This window comes from Haemaphysalis longicornis, unplaced genomic scaffold, assembly GCF_048455015.1.
Source record: "Haemaphysalis longicornis isolate Haplotype H1 unplaced genomic scaffold, Haemaphysalis longicornis Haplotype H1 scaffold_7, whole genome shotgun sequence".
In the NCBI taxonomy this organism is placed as follows: Eukaryota; Metazoa; Arthropoda; class Arachnida; order Ixodida; family Ixodidae; genus Haemaphysalis; species Haemaphysalis longicornis.
The window spans coordinates 196,469,280-196,484,310 of record NW_027526422.1 but is presented as its reverse complement, the minus strand read 5'-3'; positions in this window follow the sequence as shown (position 1 = coordinate 196,484,310).

Here is a 15,031-nt window from a genome sequence, read left to right as displayed (position 1 = left end):
TCCGTATACCTGCAGCTTTATTCGAATTTAATAACATCCTGGTGTGCTGATTCAGAATAGTTTTTGGATGTTAAACAGTGTGTTAACGTTGCACCTTTAAAAGAAAACCTTCATTCCAATTGAATACGTATACCGTAAATTATGCTGCTGCGACAACGGCCGAGGAATATAAATACCTAGGAGTTTATTTAGGGAGTGGTTAGAGGTTAAATAGGCAGGTTCACACCATAAAAGTTACGGCTGCATATGTTTTTGGCTTTCTGAGACGAAATTTCAGTGAACCTCCATAAAGAACAACCGTATTTCACTCATGTGCGCTCAATCTAGATATCGCGAAGTGGGACCGCTAGCTTGAAGCAAATTATTAACTTTCCTTTAAAGGTAACGCCTTGCGCGATTCATTTTATTTTACATCAATACTGCAGTATAATTATCTTCCACGTATGATTGCATTAACTGTTTATATTGACGATTTTCAGCGCGCTTTGTAGAATTATTTTGTTATTTTGTCTCATATTTAATGCTTAGTGTTATGTATCTCCCTTGTGTAATGCATGCAAAGGCAAGCAGGCATGAAATAAATAAATAAATAAATAAAACAATGAATAAATAAATGAATAAAAATAAAAAAAATAAAATAAAAAAATAATAAACTTCCAGAGGCACAAGTTTACCTCCGACGGGTTGAGAACCCCACGGATTCAACCTTGGCCAATAAAATATTTATTACCCTATTCGTTGCAGTATGCAAGGTTTCCTGCATGCATGCTACCATTGCTATGTGATTGGTTTGAAACAAATTATGTAACTCTAATTTTACGCGTTTCCTTGCGTGAACACAAAGGGATACAACTGCAGCCACCTGAAACAGGGCGTCATTCGCAACGCGTCTAGAATTTTTGAACGTAGTATGACATTAGAAGTAAATTAAGTTCTTTTGGACTATTAGGTGGTGTGGACCTGTACTCATGAAAACAACATTAAAATAGATTGAAAATGAAAGTACCTGTTCGCTCCTTCTTAGGATCAGCCCTGCGCAAGATCATCAGAAAAGTTGATCGAGTAGAAAATGTCTTCGCAAGAATAATGGGCAAAAAAACTGGACATACTTTTTTGTGAAGGAGTTATAATAAATGCTCCTGAGTGTTTAGTTGAGAACCAAAACGCTTCGTAAAGGCATTCACGCCAGTTTTATATACAGCAAAATTGGTCAAGCAACTGTTATGAAAGTGTTCCGGAATATTGCCCTAAAAAAATTGGCTAAAAGCGGCGCAATTTATCTCTCTGAAATTCAACCCACTCAAGTATGCGCCCTCCGCCCGCTTGCCCCCCCCCCCCCTCCTCTTTCCCCGTTTATTACAGGTAAGCCGCCCCACCGAGGATATCAGGACCTGGACAATACATCTATTCAAGCTCTACAAAGAACTGAATATTTTCTGTGTTCGGCAGTAAAAGAGGCACAGCAATTAAAGAAGGACAATTTGTGAGCACTGTTTAATAAATGAATTTTGCGGTCAACTGAGGCTGGTAATTAGGCAAGACTGCGCTGAAAGCTTGACCGCTGGTGGTTGCGCGCGAGCTCACTTTGATGTGGCTGCATTGGACCCAAAATGCTGGGTTTGTGCTGCTTCTGCACTGCGCGAATGAGTCATCTACTTGCGCGACATGCAGTGACCGGCATCAGTACAGTAAACGTACTGTGGCTGAACTCCAATGCCCGTAGCACGGCCGTATTTCCGGTAGCTTTACTCCGGCTGGAGTCCGACAACCGCATCTCGGCTGTAATTCGGCGGCCGTACTTCGGCCGTACACGGGTGGCTTTGGAATGGCCGGAGCCCTGCGGCTGGAATCTGGCCGTATGACCGTAAGCCGGTCGACTGGCCGACGGACACTGGCCGTTGGACAGCCATGGGAGTACGGCCGTATACGGCCAAAAGGCCCACATTTGGACATGGGCCGAACATGGCTGCCGGAAAACGGCCGGACAGAAAATCACTGGCCAAAGTACACCGGCCTGTTTTGCCGAACAGTTGACAGCAAAATTCATTTATTAAACAGTGCTCACAAATTGTCGTTCCTTTAATTGCTGTGCCTCTTTTACTGCCGAACACACAAAATATTCAGTTCTTTGTAGAGCTTGAATAGATGTATTGTCCAGGTCCTCATATCCTCTGTGGGGCGGCTTACCTGTAATAAACGGGAAAAGAGGAGGGATGGGGGAGGCGGAGGGCGCATACTTTAGTGGGTTGAATTTCAGACAGATAAATTGCGCCGCTTTTAGCCAATTTCTTTTAGGGCAATATTCTGGAACACTTTCATGCTATGACTACCTAAACTATTTTTATAACAGTTGCTTGACCAATTTTGATGTATATAAAACTGGCGTGAATGCCTTTACGAAGCGTTTTGGTTCTCAACAACCCACTCAGGAGCACTTAATATAACTCCTTCACTAAAAAGTATGTCCAGTATTTGCCCATTTTTCTTGAAAAGACATTTTCTACTCGATCAACTTTTCCGATGATCTTGCGCAGGGCTGATCCTAAGAAGGCGCGAACAGGTACTTTCATTTTCAATCTATTTTAATGTTGTTTTCATAAGTATACGCCCACACCACTTAATAGTCCAAAAGAACTTAATTTTCTTCTTATGTCATACTACGTTCAAAAAATTCTAGACGCGTTGCGAATGACGCCCTGCTTCAGGTGGCTGCAGTTGTATCCCTCTGTGTTCACGCAAGGAAAGGCGTAAAATTAGTTACATAATTTGTTTCATACCAATAACATAGCAATGGTAGCATGCATACAGAAAACCTTGCATACTGCAACGAATAGGGCAATAAATATTTTATTGGTCAAGGTTGAATGCATAGGGTTCTCAACCCGTCGGATGCAAACTTGCGCCTCTGGAAGTTTATTTATTTATTCATTTATTTATTTGTTTATTTATTTATTTTTATTAATTCATTTATAATTGTTTTATTTATTTATTTATTCATTTGATGCCTGCTTGCCTTTGCATGCATTACAGAAGGGAGATACATAACACTAATCATTAACTATGAGACAAAATAACAAAATAATTCTACAAAGCGCGCTGAAAATCGTCAATATAAACAGTTAATGCAATCTTACGTGGAAGATAATTACACTGCACTATTGATGTAAAATAAAATGAATCGCGCAAGGCGTCACCTTTAAAGGAAAGTTAATAATTTGCTTTAAGCTAGCGGTCCCACTTTGCGATATGTAGAATGGCGCTTGGATATACTTCTCCCCTTCTACTCCAGTTTTCGAATGATAGATATTACGAAAAAAGTTCAACCTGTGGTTTCGTCTGTGATCTTTCACGTGCTGCCATTTCAGTTTACTTTTAATTTTTCTCATGCTAAGTTCAGCGTGCCAATTACCTAATACGAACCGCACTGACATATTCTGTATGTTTTCGAGCGTATCAACCAGCTCTTTTGTGTAGCGATCCACGAAAACACATGCGTACTCCGAGATTGAGCGCACATGAGTGAAATACGGTTGTTCTTTTCAGTTTGATGGACGTTCACTGAAATTTCGTCTCAGAAAGCCAAAAACATATGCAGCCGTAACTTTTATGGTGTGAACCTGCCTATTTAACCCCTAACCACTCCCTAAATAAACTCCTAGGTATTTATATTCCTCGGCCGTTGTCAGAGCAGCATAATTTACGATATACTTATTCAATTGGAATGAAGGTTTTCTTGTAAAGGTGCCGTTAACACACTGCTTAACCTCCAAAAACGTTTCTGAATCAGCACACCAGGATGTTATTAAATTCGAATAAAGCTGCAGGTTTACGGAATCACGTTAATTCCCTATAGTCCGGTAAACTACACAGTACTTTTGAACAAAGCTATGGGGCCAATAGTAATAACAATGCAAAAACCAATTCATTCAGTTCATAGGATAAAATGTACTACGCAGAAGGCGATATGGAACACCATCATTTGCTTTTTTGCAGTCCAAGAATGTACAGTCAACCACTTTAAGCTTACCTATCGCAAGAGCCAAATCGTGCGTGAACTCAACAATCTGCGGGTATGAAGTTGATCCTACCAATGCACGAGCGAGTCTCTTCTACGTTTATCACCAACAACGTAGTTCAACATTGCTTGTCGCAGTTTAATTGTAAGCAGAATAATTTGCGCTTTTGCTCGCACTTGCCTTTCTTTGGTGGGGAGTCCTTGACATGGTGGCGGTTTAGCTCCTGCGTGGTGGCCGCTTGCTCGACACCCTTGAAGGCCAGCTATTTTGGTGAACCATCTCCATCTCGGATCGGACATCTCTGCCGGGTCGATGTCTCCAATGCTCTCCATTTCTTGAGGGGGCGAATAGCCTCGAACTGATGCGTCGACGAAGCCGGCGGCAGAGGCGTGGTAGCGGCGATGACTGGCGAGGCTTAGCTCACCCGTCGGTGTGGCACAGTCTTCTTGTGGCAATAAATGACATTTCGCTGGCCTAAAAGGTTCCCTGCTAACGTCCAGTGAGTCCTTGCACCTTGCCCGTTCACCGAGAACACTCATTACTGTTTGACAAACGATGTTCGTTCATTTAAAACGTAGAATCACGGAGCGGATGAAAAACGCGTCCCCGTCGTTCGGCTCCCTAAGGCTTTTTCTCCCCCCAGTAAAAAACCGCTCGGTCTCCTTCCAAACACGTCTGTGCATGAATTCTCGGCGCCCAGGCGCGTGCCGTTGTTCGGCTGTATGCCGTTTGCCGAAAAAATGACGTATAACCAGATACCTTAAGTAGGCCGGGCTTCTCTTGAACACCAGTTGCCAAATATTCTGTGGCCATTCGCTTGCGTAATTCGGCCGAGGACAGCTAACCGAATGAAAAACGTATATTCTGGGGCCGTACGTCGGCCGCTATCCTTCATAACACTGGTTGCCTGAAGAAAACGAATATTCTACCGCCGGACGCGCGGTTCACCGTTCAAACAACGAATGCACGGCAGCCGCGCTCCGGCCGGTCTCCTTTCGAACACCAACTGCCGCAAGAATACGCATATTCTGTGGCCGGTCGCTTGCCGTGCTTCGGCCGATTACCGCTTCCCGAAGAAAGAACGGATGCCTTAAGGTCGTACTTCGGTCGTTCTCTTTCTCAACATCGGCAGCCGTAAGAGAACTGAATATCTGGCAGCCGGGTAGCTGCCGTTGTGCGTCCGGACACGGGCGGACGGAAAAATACCGAAGCGCTGGTTGCCGAATGTTGGGCGTTCAACGCATGATCAGTGGCTGCCAGAACCTGGATTCTGGCCGGACATGCCAGAAAACGGCCATAGACGGGCCGGTCTTGGGGCACACTTTCTGTGCCGCCTGGGGAGCCCTCTCCATCGGCGGCCATATCGTGTTTCCGACGCTGAGCGCCAGGTCATTCAAAAGGAGGTCGATACGATGCTTCAAAAAGACATCATCGAGCCTTCGTCCAGCCCTTGGGCATCGCCGGTGGTCCTAGTCAAGAAGAAAGACAACACCTGAAGATTCTGTATCGACTATCGTCATCTCAACAACATTACTAAGAAAGACGTTTATCCATTATCCCGAATAGACGATGCCCTCGACTGTCTCCACGGTGCCAAGTACTTCTCCTCTATCGACCTTCGCTCAGGCTACTGGCAAATCGCCGTTGACGACATGGACAGAGAAAAAACTGCTTTCATTACACCGGATGGACTTTACCACTTTAAGGTCATGACGTTCGGCATTTGCAATGCGCCAGCGACATTCGAGCGCATGATAGACTCACTCCTTCACAGCTTAAAGTGGTCCACCTGCCTTTGGTACCTTGACGATGTGATCGTTTTCTCCCCTACTTTTGCGACTCATCTTTCGCGTCTATCGGCCATTCTTGCCGTTTTCCACAAAGCCGGTCTCCAGCTGAACTCCTCCAAGTGCCACATTGGACTCAAGAAAATTACAATCCTCGGCCATCGTGACGACGCGCGGGGCGTACAACCTGACCCCGAAAAGCTCAAGGCAGGTCAAAGCTTTCCTGTTCCTACTTGTTCCATAGACGTACGCAGCCTTCTTGGGTTATGCTCATACTTTGGACATTTTATTCAAGGTTTTGCCGACATCGCACGCCCTTTGACACAGCTTCTTAAAAAGAATGTGCCTTTTACCTGGGGGCCTGATCAAGAACGTGCCTTTTCGACACCAAATCTCGACTGACAACACCTCCCACCCTCGTTCATTTCGATACTTCCGCCCCCACGAAGATCGCATGGATGCGAGCGGCCATGGGATTGGAGCGGTTCTGGCGCAACGCCAAAACCGCCAAGATCGCGTGATCGCTTATGCAAGCCGTCCCTTGTCCCCAGCTGAATGGAATTACTCCATTACTGAATATGAGTGCTTGGCACTGGTATGGGCAGTCACCAAGTTTGGCCCGTATATTTATGGACGGCCCTTCTCTGTGGTCACAGACCACCATGCCCTTTGCTGGCTCTCATCATTGAAGGACCACACTGGAAGGCTCGGCCGCTGGGCTCTCCGGCTTCAAGAATACTCATTTGCTGTTATACATAAGTCCGGACGGTTACACCAGGACGCCGACTCCTTGTCGCGCTATCCCGTCGACAGCCCAGATGGAAGTGAGATTGAAGACCAAGTCTGTTCTATCTCATGCCTGCTCAACAACGGGGTCGAACAACGACGCGATGAATGCTTGCGGCACATCATTGAACGCCTATACTCTCCCCAGCAGGGTGCTTCCCTTCGTCAGTATCTCCTCAAGGACGGGACTTTATACCGTCAAAATCTTCGTACAGATGGCCCCGATATTTTGCTCGTCGTTCCGGAACACTTGCGACTGTCCGTCCTTCAGCAACTTCATGACGAACCAACTGCAGGCCACCTAGGCATCGCGCGGACCTACGACCACGTTCGCCGCCGGTTCTTCTGGCCGAAGATGTACCGATCGGTGAAGCGCAATGTAACATCATGTGATCCCTGCCAACGACAGAAGACCCCTACCGTGGCCCCGCCGGCCTCCTGCAGCCCATCGACGTCCCCACTGAACCCTTTTACCGTGTCGGCCTAGATTTGCTCGAACCTTTTCCTACTTCCACTCTTGGAAACAAGTGGGTTGCCGTTGCCATTGACTATGCAACTCGCTTTGCAATTACCAGGGCCCTTCCAACCTCCTGTGCTACCAAAGTGGCGGATTTCCTTTTACATGACGTCATTGTACACCATGGAGCCCCTCACCAACTTGTCACCGATTGAGGGCGGTCCTTTTTATCCCAAATTATCGAAGACATCCTGCGTTCGTCATCCTCAATTGAATGGGCTCACTGAACACCTGAATCGTACGATTACCAACATGATAGCCGTGTATGTTTCACCGGACCTTCGCGACTGGGATGTAACGTTACCGTTTGTGAAATTTGCTTACAACTCGTCACGGCATGACACCGCCACATATTCCCCGTTTTTTCTTTTGTATGGCAGGGAACCTTCCTTGCCGCTGGATTCCTTACTTTCTTCGTCCAACGTTTCTGTGACAGAATACGCGGCCGGTGTCATCGCCCGCGCTGACTACGCCAGACAGATTTCCCGTGCCCGCATTAACCAGTCCCAAGCTCACCAAAAGGCTGTTTGCGACAAGCGCCATCGTCACGCAGTCTATGCCCCAGGATCCCTCGTCCTTCTGTGGTCTCCTCACCACCACGTGGGTATGTCAGCAAAACTACTTTCATGCTACACCGGCCCTTACAAGGTGTTACACCGGGTTACCAACGTGACGTACGAGATCACCCCGATTCAGACTTCCTCTTCCGTCGCTCCGACAGACATTGTCCATGTCGCTCCCCTCAAACTCTACACCTCTAAGTTGTCGGCTCCTTCATAGAACACGCCGGGACGGCGTTTCCGCCGCCGGGGATTATTTTACGGTGTAGCCTTCCTTAGCGAAGTGGTGAAGCCACTGCTATGGAGAGAAATCCACCTGCACGCCATGAGGCCGATCGTGGAGGACGAGAAAGACGACGATCGGTGGGGCGCCCAGTAAGAGCTAGAGCGGTCATCTGCTGTGTCTCTCATTTTCCCCTTTTGTAAATATCGTAAATGCGTCTAAGTTTAACCGCGTTTACCCTGTCTCAATATGATCTGAATCATCCTGCAAGTAAACACCGGCTCCTTCGTACCAAACCTGCCTATATAAAAAAGGATCATCGGCAAATAAACATATTGGCGATAAAATACCCACACAAATCTCGTTTATGAAAATATAAAACAAGAGCTTTCCAAGCAGGGGGCCTTGAGGAATGCCTGATGAAACATTAACATGGGATGAACTCTTCCAATTAAAAAGCAGATATCGACGCGTGTCACACAACTAATTGGTTATTTTACTTAGTACATTCATGTTGATATTACAATATGTGGTTTTGTTAGGCGAACGGAGTGCGCCTTTGTGTCGAAGGCCTTTCGAAAATCTAAAAATACACAATTGGTACTCCCACATAGATCAACGTGGAATTCCACTCGCGAAACAATTCTACAAAATGCTTGCTGCAAGAAAAACCTTTGCGACAACCGTGCTGCTCATTTCCCAACGCATAATTATCGTTTTGATTGATTTGAGGGTTTAACACGCGGTCGCAACGAAGGGCGATGAGGCGCGCCGTAGTGGAGGGCTCCCGATTAATTTTGATCACCTGGGGATCTTTGTCTTGCGCCGAAATGTCGTACACACGGGTTTTTTGCCTTTCACCTCCATCAGCATTATTATCAGAAAGATGCGTAATTACATGCATAAATAAGATGCGTTCAAAACATTTTCATGACACTGATGTAATAAAATGAATAGGTAATTTGTTACACGCTTTTTTGAGCCACCCTTACAAACTGGCCCCGCAAGAAAAGAGGTCCAATAATCGGGTACAGTTCCCATTAAAATGAAAAGTGAAATTGCCACACCATACCTTTCAGAGTACAAAAAATACGATCACGACCACTTGCGTTGGATTAGTCTTAGATTTCTAGAAGAAAACGTATACCGCGAACACTCAGTTCTACCGTTTCCCCGCACGGGGCACCTTGAGTAATCATGGTGACGGTATTGGTGACCCCGCGGACCCCGAGCACCCAAACATAAGCTGGAACCAATCGTGCCAATGTGTTGTAACGTGAAGGGTAGAAACCACGAACGGTGGCTATTTGAGCCCAGGTCAAGCTCCGGCTGTTAGGCTTCCTGTCTTCTCCCTTTCCAAGAATTGCACTCCCAAAACCAGATAACTACCAACCTTTTCTGAACCGTCGAATCTGTGTACAAATCGAAGCCGGTTACTTCGCAATCCATATTTCTTGTTTCAAAATTCGTTGAAGGTATCATCGGCAAAACATACCCCGAAAACCTCAGAACTGGTGAAGTGCTAGTTGAAGTAAAAACTTGGGAACAATTCACAATCCTCCTGAAACAAACCCGCATGGCAGATCTGGAGATTAGGGTCCTACCCCATCGCAGCCTCAACAGCTCTAAGGGTGTGATCTCTCAGGCAGATCCGATTGACAAAACCGATGCCGACCTTTTTGAAGGCCTTAGGTATCCGGGCGTCACGGCTGTAAAGCGCATAAACATACACCTCGATGACAAACAGATAGCAACTAAACACATTATCTTGACTTTCGACCGATCCATCATTCCATAGTCCATAAATGCATGCTTTATACATTTTTCAGTCCGCCCGTGCATCTCGAACCTGCGGCGCTGCTTCAAGTGCCAACGGTTCGGGCAAGGCACAAACTCTTGCCGTGGCCGACTTTCCCGCGCTAAGGGCTGCCAGCATGATCATGCTTTTGAAAACTGCTAATCTGAAACCTTCACCTATGCGAACTTCCACGCAGCCCATGCAGCCTACTTGCGACAATGTGAAAAGTTTAAGCAGGAGAAGCAGATAATCAATGTTAAGATCACTGAGAACATCACCTTACCAGAGGCACGGAAGAGGTTCAAGTCGTTCCCTCGGGGTAAGTACGCCGACGCAGCTTGCCAGGGTGCGGAACGGCGTCTGGTGTCCGCAGGGACCTAGTACCACGAGTCGACTTTGTCCCCCCCCCCCCCGCCCGCCACCCCCCCAAGGCAGCCCAACCCGTCACCACAGCGCGTCTTCAGCCAGCAGCGGCTGTGGTGGCAACCACGTCGGTTAGGGATCCCGTTCCATCCACTGTTTTCCCTCCACCGGCCCGAAGCACACGCGAGGGTACGGAGGAGATGGAGTCAGAGGAACCCGTGGCAGTTCCCAGCGCCGCCGCAATGCCTGTGCAACCCGGGGCGCTCCTGACGCCCTCGGTGGTCAAAGCTCGAACAACGGGCACGGAGGTCCGGTCCGCCGGTGAACCGCCCCGCCCCCCCCCCCCAAATTTGATGATGAGATGGACATCGCGTTTTTCCTGCCTGCGTCGCCGCGAAGGGAACGTTCTGTCGTGTCCAGGTGAGTAAAGCAGGTACAAAACACCTTCCCCAAGTCCAGTCCCTGAAAGACCGGACATAAATATTCACACTCCATTAGCTCTGGTTCGCCACCCGGGGGCGAGCTGTTCAGACAGAGTTCACATGGGCTCTAAATTTGTCACTTTCTGTGGCGATAGGTTCACGGCCACCTCGATAAGTATCGTTCATTCAAGTGTACCCAAGCATCCGCTACCTGAGGATGCCAAGTTTTGGAAGATAGAAACCCTGGCTGACCTTTTTCGGCCAGCTTTTCCGTCAAAAGCGGCCTAGCCTAGTTGAGTCATTTCGAACATCGGCGCACCGAGGAACGGCGGCGCCGGCCGCCGCCTCCCCGCCTAGACTCACGGGTCAGCTTCCCCCGAGGACCGGAGTCACAAAATGGAGGGCGTCGAAGTAGAAGGTGAGCCCATCTCGCCTGAAGAAGGTGAGCCCATCTCGCCGCCCGGCTAACAAGCCATCGTCGGCGTGGGGCTCGCACCATCGGTAACATAAACGGGAGAAAGGGGCTCCCTCACGGGAAAGGCGCTGGCGGGGACCGGTCAACGAATCAGAGGCCACGCGCACAACTGCAACTGCGCCGGCAATGCCGGACGCCCCGCCAACCGCACCATTGCAAAGAAGACATAAATATTGTGCTGCAGCCGAAAGAGGGCATGGACCTTCCCAAGATCAGTCTCGCTGGTCTGCGCGACGGCGTGCTGGGCGCGACCCGCCTCGCATACCAGGAAGCGGAAGAAGGCGTCCTCCTTATCCACGCAGCCAAGGACATCATCGTTACAAGTGCCCCCAGCATGGAGTGGGCAGAGAAGTACAACGCCATAAAAGTGCTCCGCATCGGAGAGAAGACCTATGAGGGGTCCACGTACGTGGCACCGCCACAAGACACCGTCAAAGGGGTGATACACAACATCCCTGAGTATGACAGTAACAAAGCTATAGCGAAGAGTCTCGTCTACAACAAAAAATTCCCCGAATTTCCCCGAGGGGAAGAATGTGAAAGTGCCAATGCACGAGTTGAATTTGCGCGGTTCGGTAATGTTCGCGAAAGAGAGATCACACACACACACAAAACTACAAAGAAAGAAAGATGCATTTATTCACAGACACCTATTTGTGTTGTCGTTGTACTTGATTGCTAGAGCGGATCTCAGCTTTGAAATTTCGTGTCAGTACTCCTTTAAGCGGGTGCATTAGCCCTTCTCACGCCCGATTCTTGGCCAATCCCCCACGTGGGTATGTGCCATGTCAGCGGCCAGGCAGCTCGCGCCCATCTCCCCCCGTTGCCAAGGAAGACGAGAAGATTCCTGGCCAATCCCCCACGTGGGTATGTGCCATGTCAGCGGCCAGGCAGCGCGCGCCCATCTCCCCCCGTTGCCAAGGAAGACGAGGAGCGCGCGCACCCGCAGCTGTTGCTATGCCGACGGTGGCGGACGCTTCAGGCTCGCTTAAGAAGTGCATTCGCACTTAAAACCCCGCGATTCTACAAGCGAGAAGGATGGGCCGGACTAGGGAGCCTACATACCGCCGTCTTTTAGTGTGGTGTCAGCCTTTGTCGCACCGCTCGCCGCCGCCCGCCAACACACAGTGATGCCCGTCCAGGTATCCATGGCAACGGGCGACAAGAGCGCCATGTTGGACTCCGGCCAGTCGTTCCTGATGCGCCGTGCACGTTGGCGCGGGTGTGGAAGCTGTGCTATTCGCTTCGATTAACCAAAGCGCTCTCAAGCCAGCCTGTGCCATGACACCATCCTCGCGCTAACTGCCTGTTTTGGAAGCAGAAATGCCAGGCTGTTGCGTGCCGCAATGCAAAAACCGCTGCAGACAGGGCGTACGAATGTTTCGGTTCCCGACCAGCCCTAACCGGCGCAAACGTTGGATTCCTCAAGTGAAGCGAGATTGCTTGGAGTTCACCATTGCTTCCATGTTTGCGAGGTGAGTACTGGAATGATTGCACGCAGCTCTTTAGCGTTCGTTTAGTGGGCCTGTTACTTGCCCTCTGCCAGTTTAACGTTGATTTTGTTGTGCGCCGAAGTGCAACGGGTGACAGTCGGCGATTGCGAATCGTCAGCGCTAGCTAGCTCCGCAGAATTCAGCAGCCTTGCGTTACCACGCTTTGGTGGTGCGGTTGACATTACGGAATGTCTGTGTGTGGCGACTCCAGCACTTGTAACTATATATGCTCCTAACTTTGCACGGTCAGTGCACGGTATAATCGTGCCGTGTTTACAACAGGGCGTTCATATTGAATCGCTTTTTTCGGGATCCGGATATTTTGGTGCACGAACATCGCCACCGAATGATGCAGGCATTTTTTTCTTGCTCATGTTTATATATTGGTTAGACTACGGTTTTAATGTAAGACAGCGGCGTGTAACAAATATAAGTACAGGTGTTGCTTCGGTGCCTAAACCAAATAGACGTAAAAATATTCGAATGACTGTGAACAAATAACACTGTTGAATGTTTTCGTCTGGCTAGCTTAATTATTTATATGGACGGTTCTATTCATTGATTTACTCGTTTATGATAATGGACAATTCGTCAAGCGGTATTGATGTTCTGATCTTACTGCTGAAATCATACCTCCGAGAAGGTTAAAACAACACGACTGGAGTGAGCATGAATCCTAGTGTAGTTATAATAGTATGAGCTTATGCCTTATCTTGAATGAAGCATTTTGGCTTCAGCTTAAGGGATTTTATAGAACGCTGAACATGCTGCTGCATTTAGTCCATTCCGATCTCCGGGTCCTCCCCACAAAAGAGGGAAAAAAGAAAACTGAGCGAAGTACCTTGGTACCGCGTGGATTCTGTTTCTGAGTTTTGTTATTTCCTCAACGTTTATTGGGTTTTGTGTCGATCGTGCTTGCAAAGAACTTGTGATCACAATTATCAAATACCTCTGATGGATACAGAAAAATACATGCCTTTTCTGCTGTAGGTTCTCCTGAGCATATAAAATCTCTCCCTCTCTCGCTTCCGTGGGAAGGCAGTTGTTGGCTTATAACTGAAATATGCCCGTGGAAGAGTGTGCGCTGCGTCAGATTTTTTTGCATTTTCCTTTTATTTGTGACAGGCTAGAAAAGGTATTTCATATAGTGATCTCAGTATCCTTGTAGTGCTGGTCGAGCAAATGTATATGGACTACGTGTGTGGCTGTCGTGCCTTGTGTGCCTTTTCGTGTTGTTGCCCTATTCTGGGCGCATTTCGAGGACACAAGCTTCGAGCAAAGCTGGCAAGACGGCAGGCTTCTACTGTATGCCTTGTAGGGGGCACGGACCCCGGTCAAGCCTGTTTTGGGCTTTTAGGGGCGAAGCTCCTTAAGGCGTGGGTCTGTCCATCCTCGACGTATGTATGTAGCCACCTCTAGTTTAGTTCTTGGATTGTTTACTAGATGGCGTGGCTACCTCTAGTTTAGTTCTTGGATTGTTTACTAGATGGCGGGGAGCGTTGTAATAAAATCCGTTCGCTGTTGGCCCGCGCTCGGAGTCGCCCGATGGATAAGGCTGCAGATGTGCGAGCCCGCGAGGCAGAAGCGCTCCGTGAAGCTGCGCGACGCCGCCGCCAAGATCCTGCCGTACGAGAGCGGGAGGCCGAAGCGTGTCGTCTGGCTGCGCGACGACGCCGCCAAGATCCCAGCGTTCGAGAACGAGAGGCCCAAGCGTCACGGCAACGGCGCGAGGACCCTGCCGTACGCGAAGCGGCACGGCTGCGGCGCGAAGAGGATCTCCAAAACGTCAGAGAACGGGAAGCGGCGAGAAAGCGCGCGTATCGGCAGGCAGACCCCGATGCAGTGAGAGCTCGTGAGGCGTCTGCAAAACGCATCAGGCGAGCTCAGCCCCAAGGTGCCGACGCGCGGTTTAAGCGAGACTTTCTAGACGTTACGTTCGGACACAGATGTAGTCGGCGAACTTTCACTGAAGAGTCACGGTTTTACCGATGATTTCCCCTCAGGAGCTTCGCCCGCTCATCATCATTCACCCCATGGATATGCTGTGAATTGTTTTGTCCGTGCACCTAAGCATCCTAGAATGTTCGAATAAAGGGATTTGATTTGATATTCGGTGCCCTGTCCAAGTTATTTTATTTACGCAACATTGCAGGCATGACGCTTAAAGTGGTGGAAATATGGCCTTGACAATAAAAAAAGTTCGATATCAAGCCTAACACCAAAGATATAGTTACAAGGGGTGCAAAATGGCTATCACAGTAAAACCAAATTCAGGGGAAAATAAAACAAAAGGGTGGGCGTAACATTAGAAGTAACCAAACATAGAAAAAATTAGAACAAAAGGATAAACCGCAAAAACATTGTTACCTGGGGGCAAAATGCGCGTCAATAAAATCTGGTCTGGAAAAACTGGTTTGTTCCTTGTTCTCCCATCTTTTTCTTTTCGGTCTAATTTACAGGTTTGAAGCGGGCGCGGATTTGCGATATCTGATTGAGTGTCCGTACCATGTTTTGTGAAAGCCCACATCCTGTGATGTATTATAGCAGTTTATTGTCCAGGTTCGCTCACAGGAAGTAAACTTCCTGGAGAA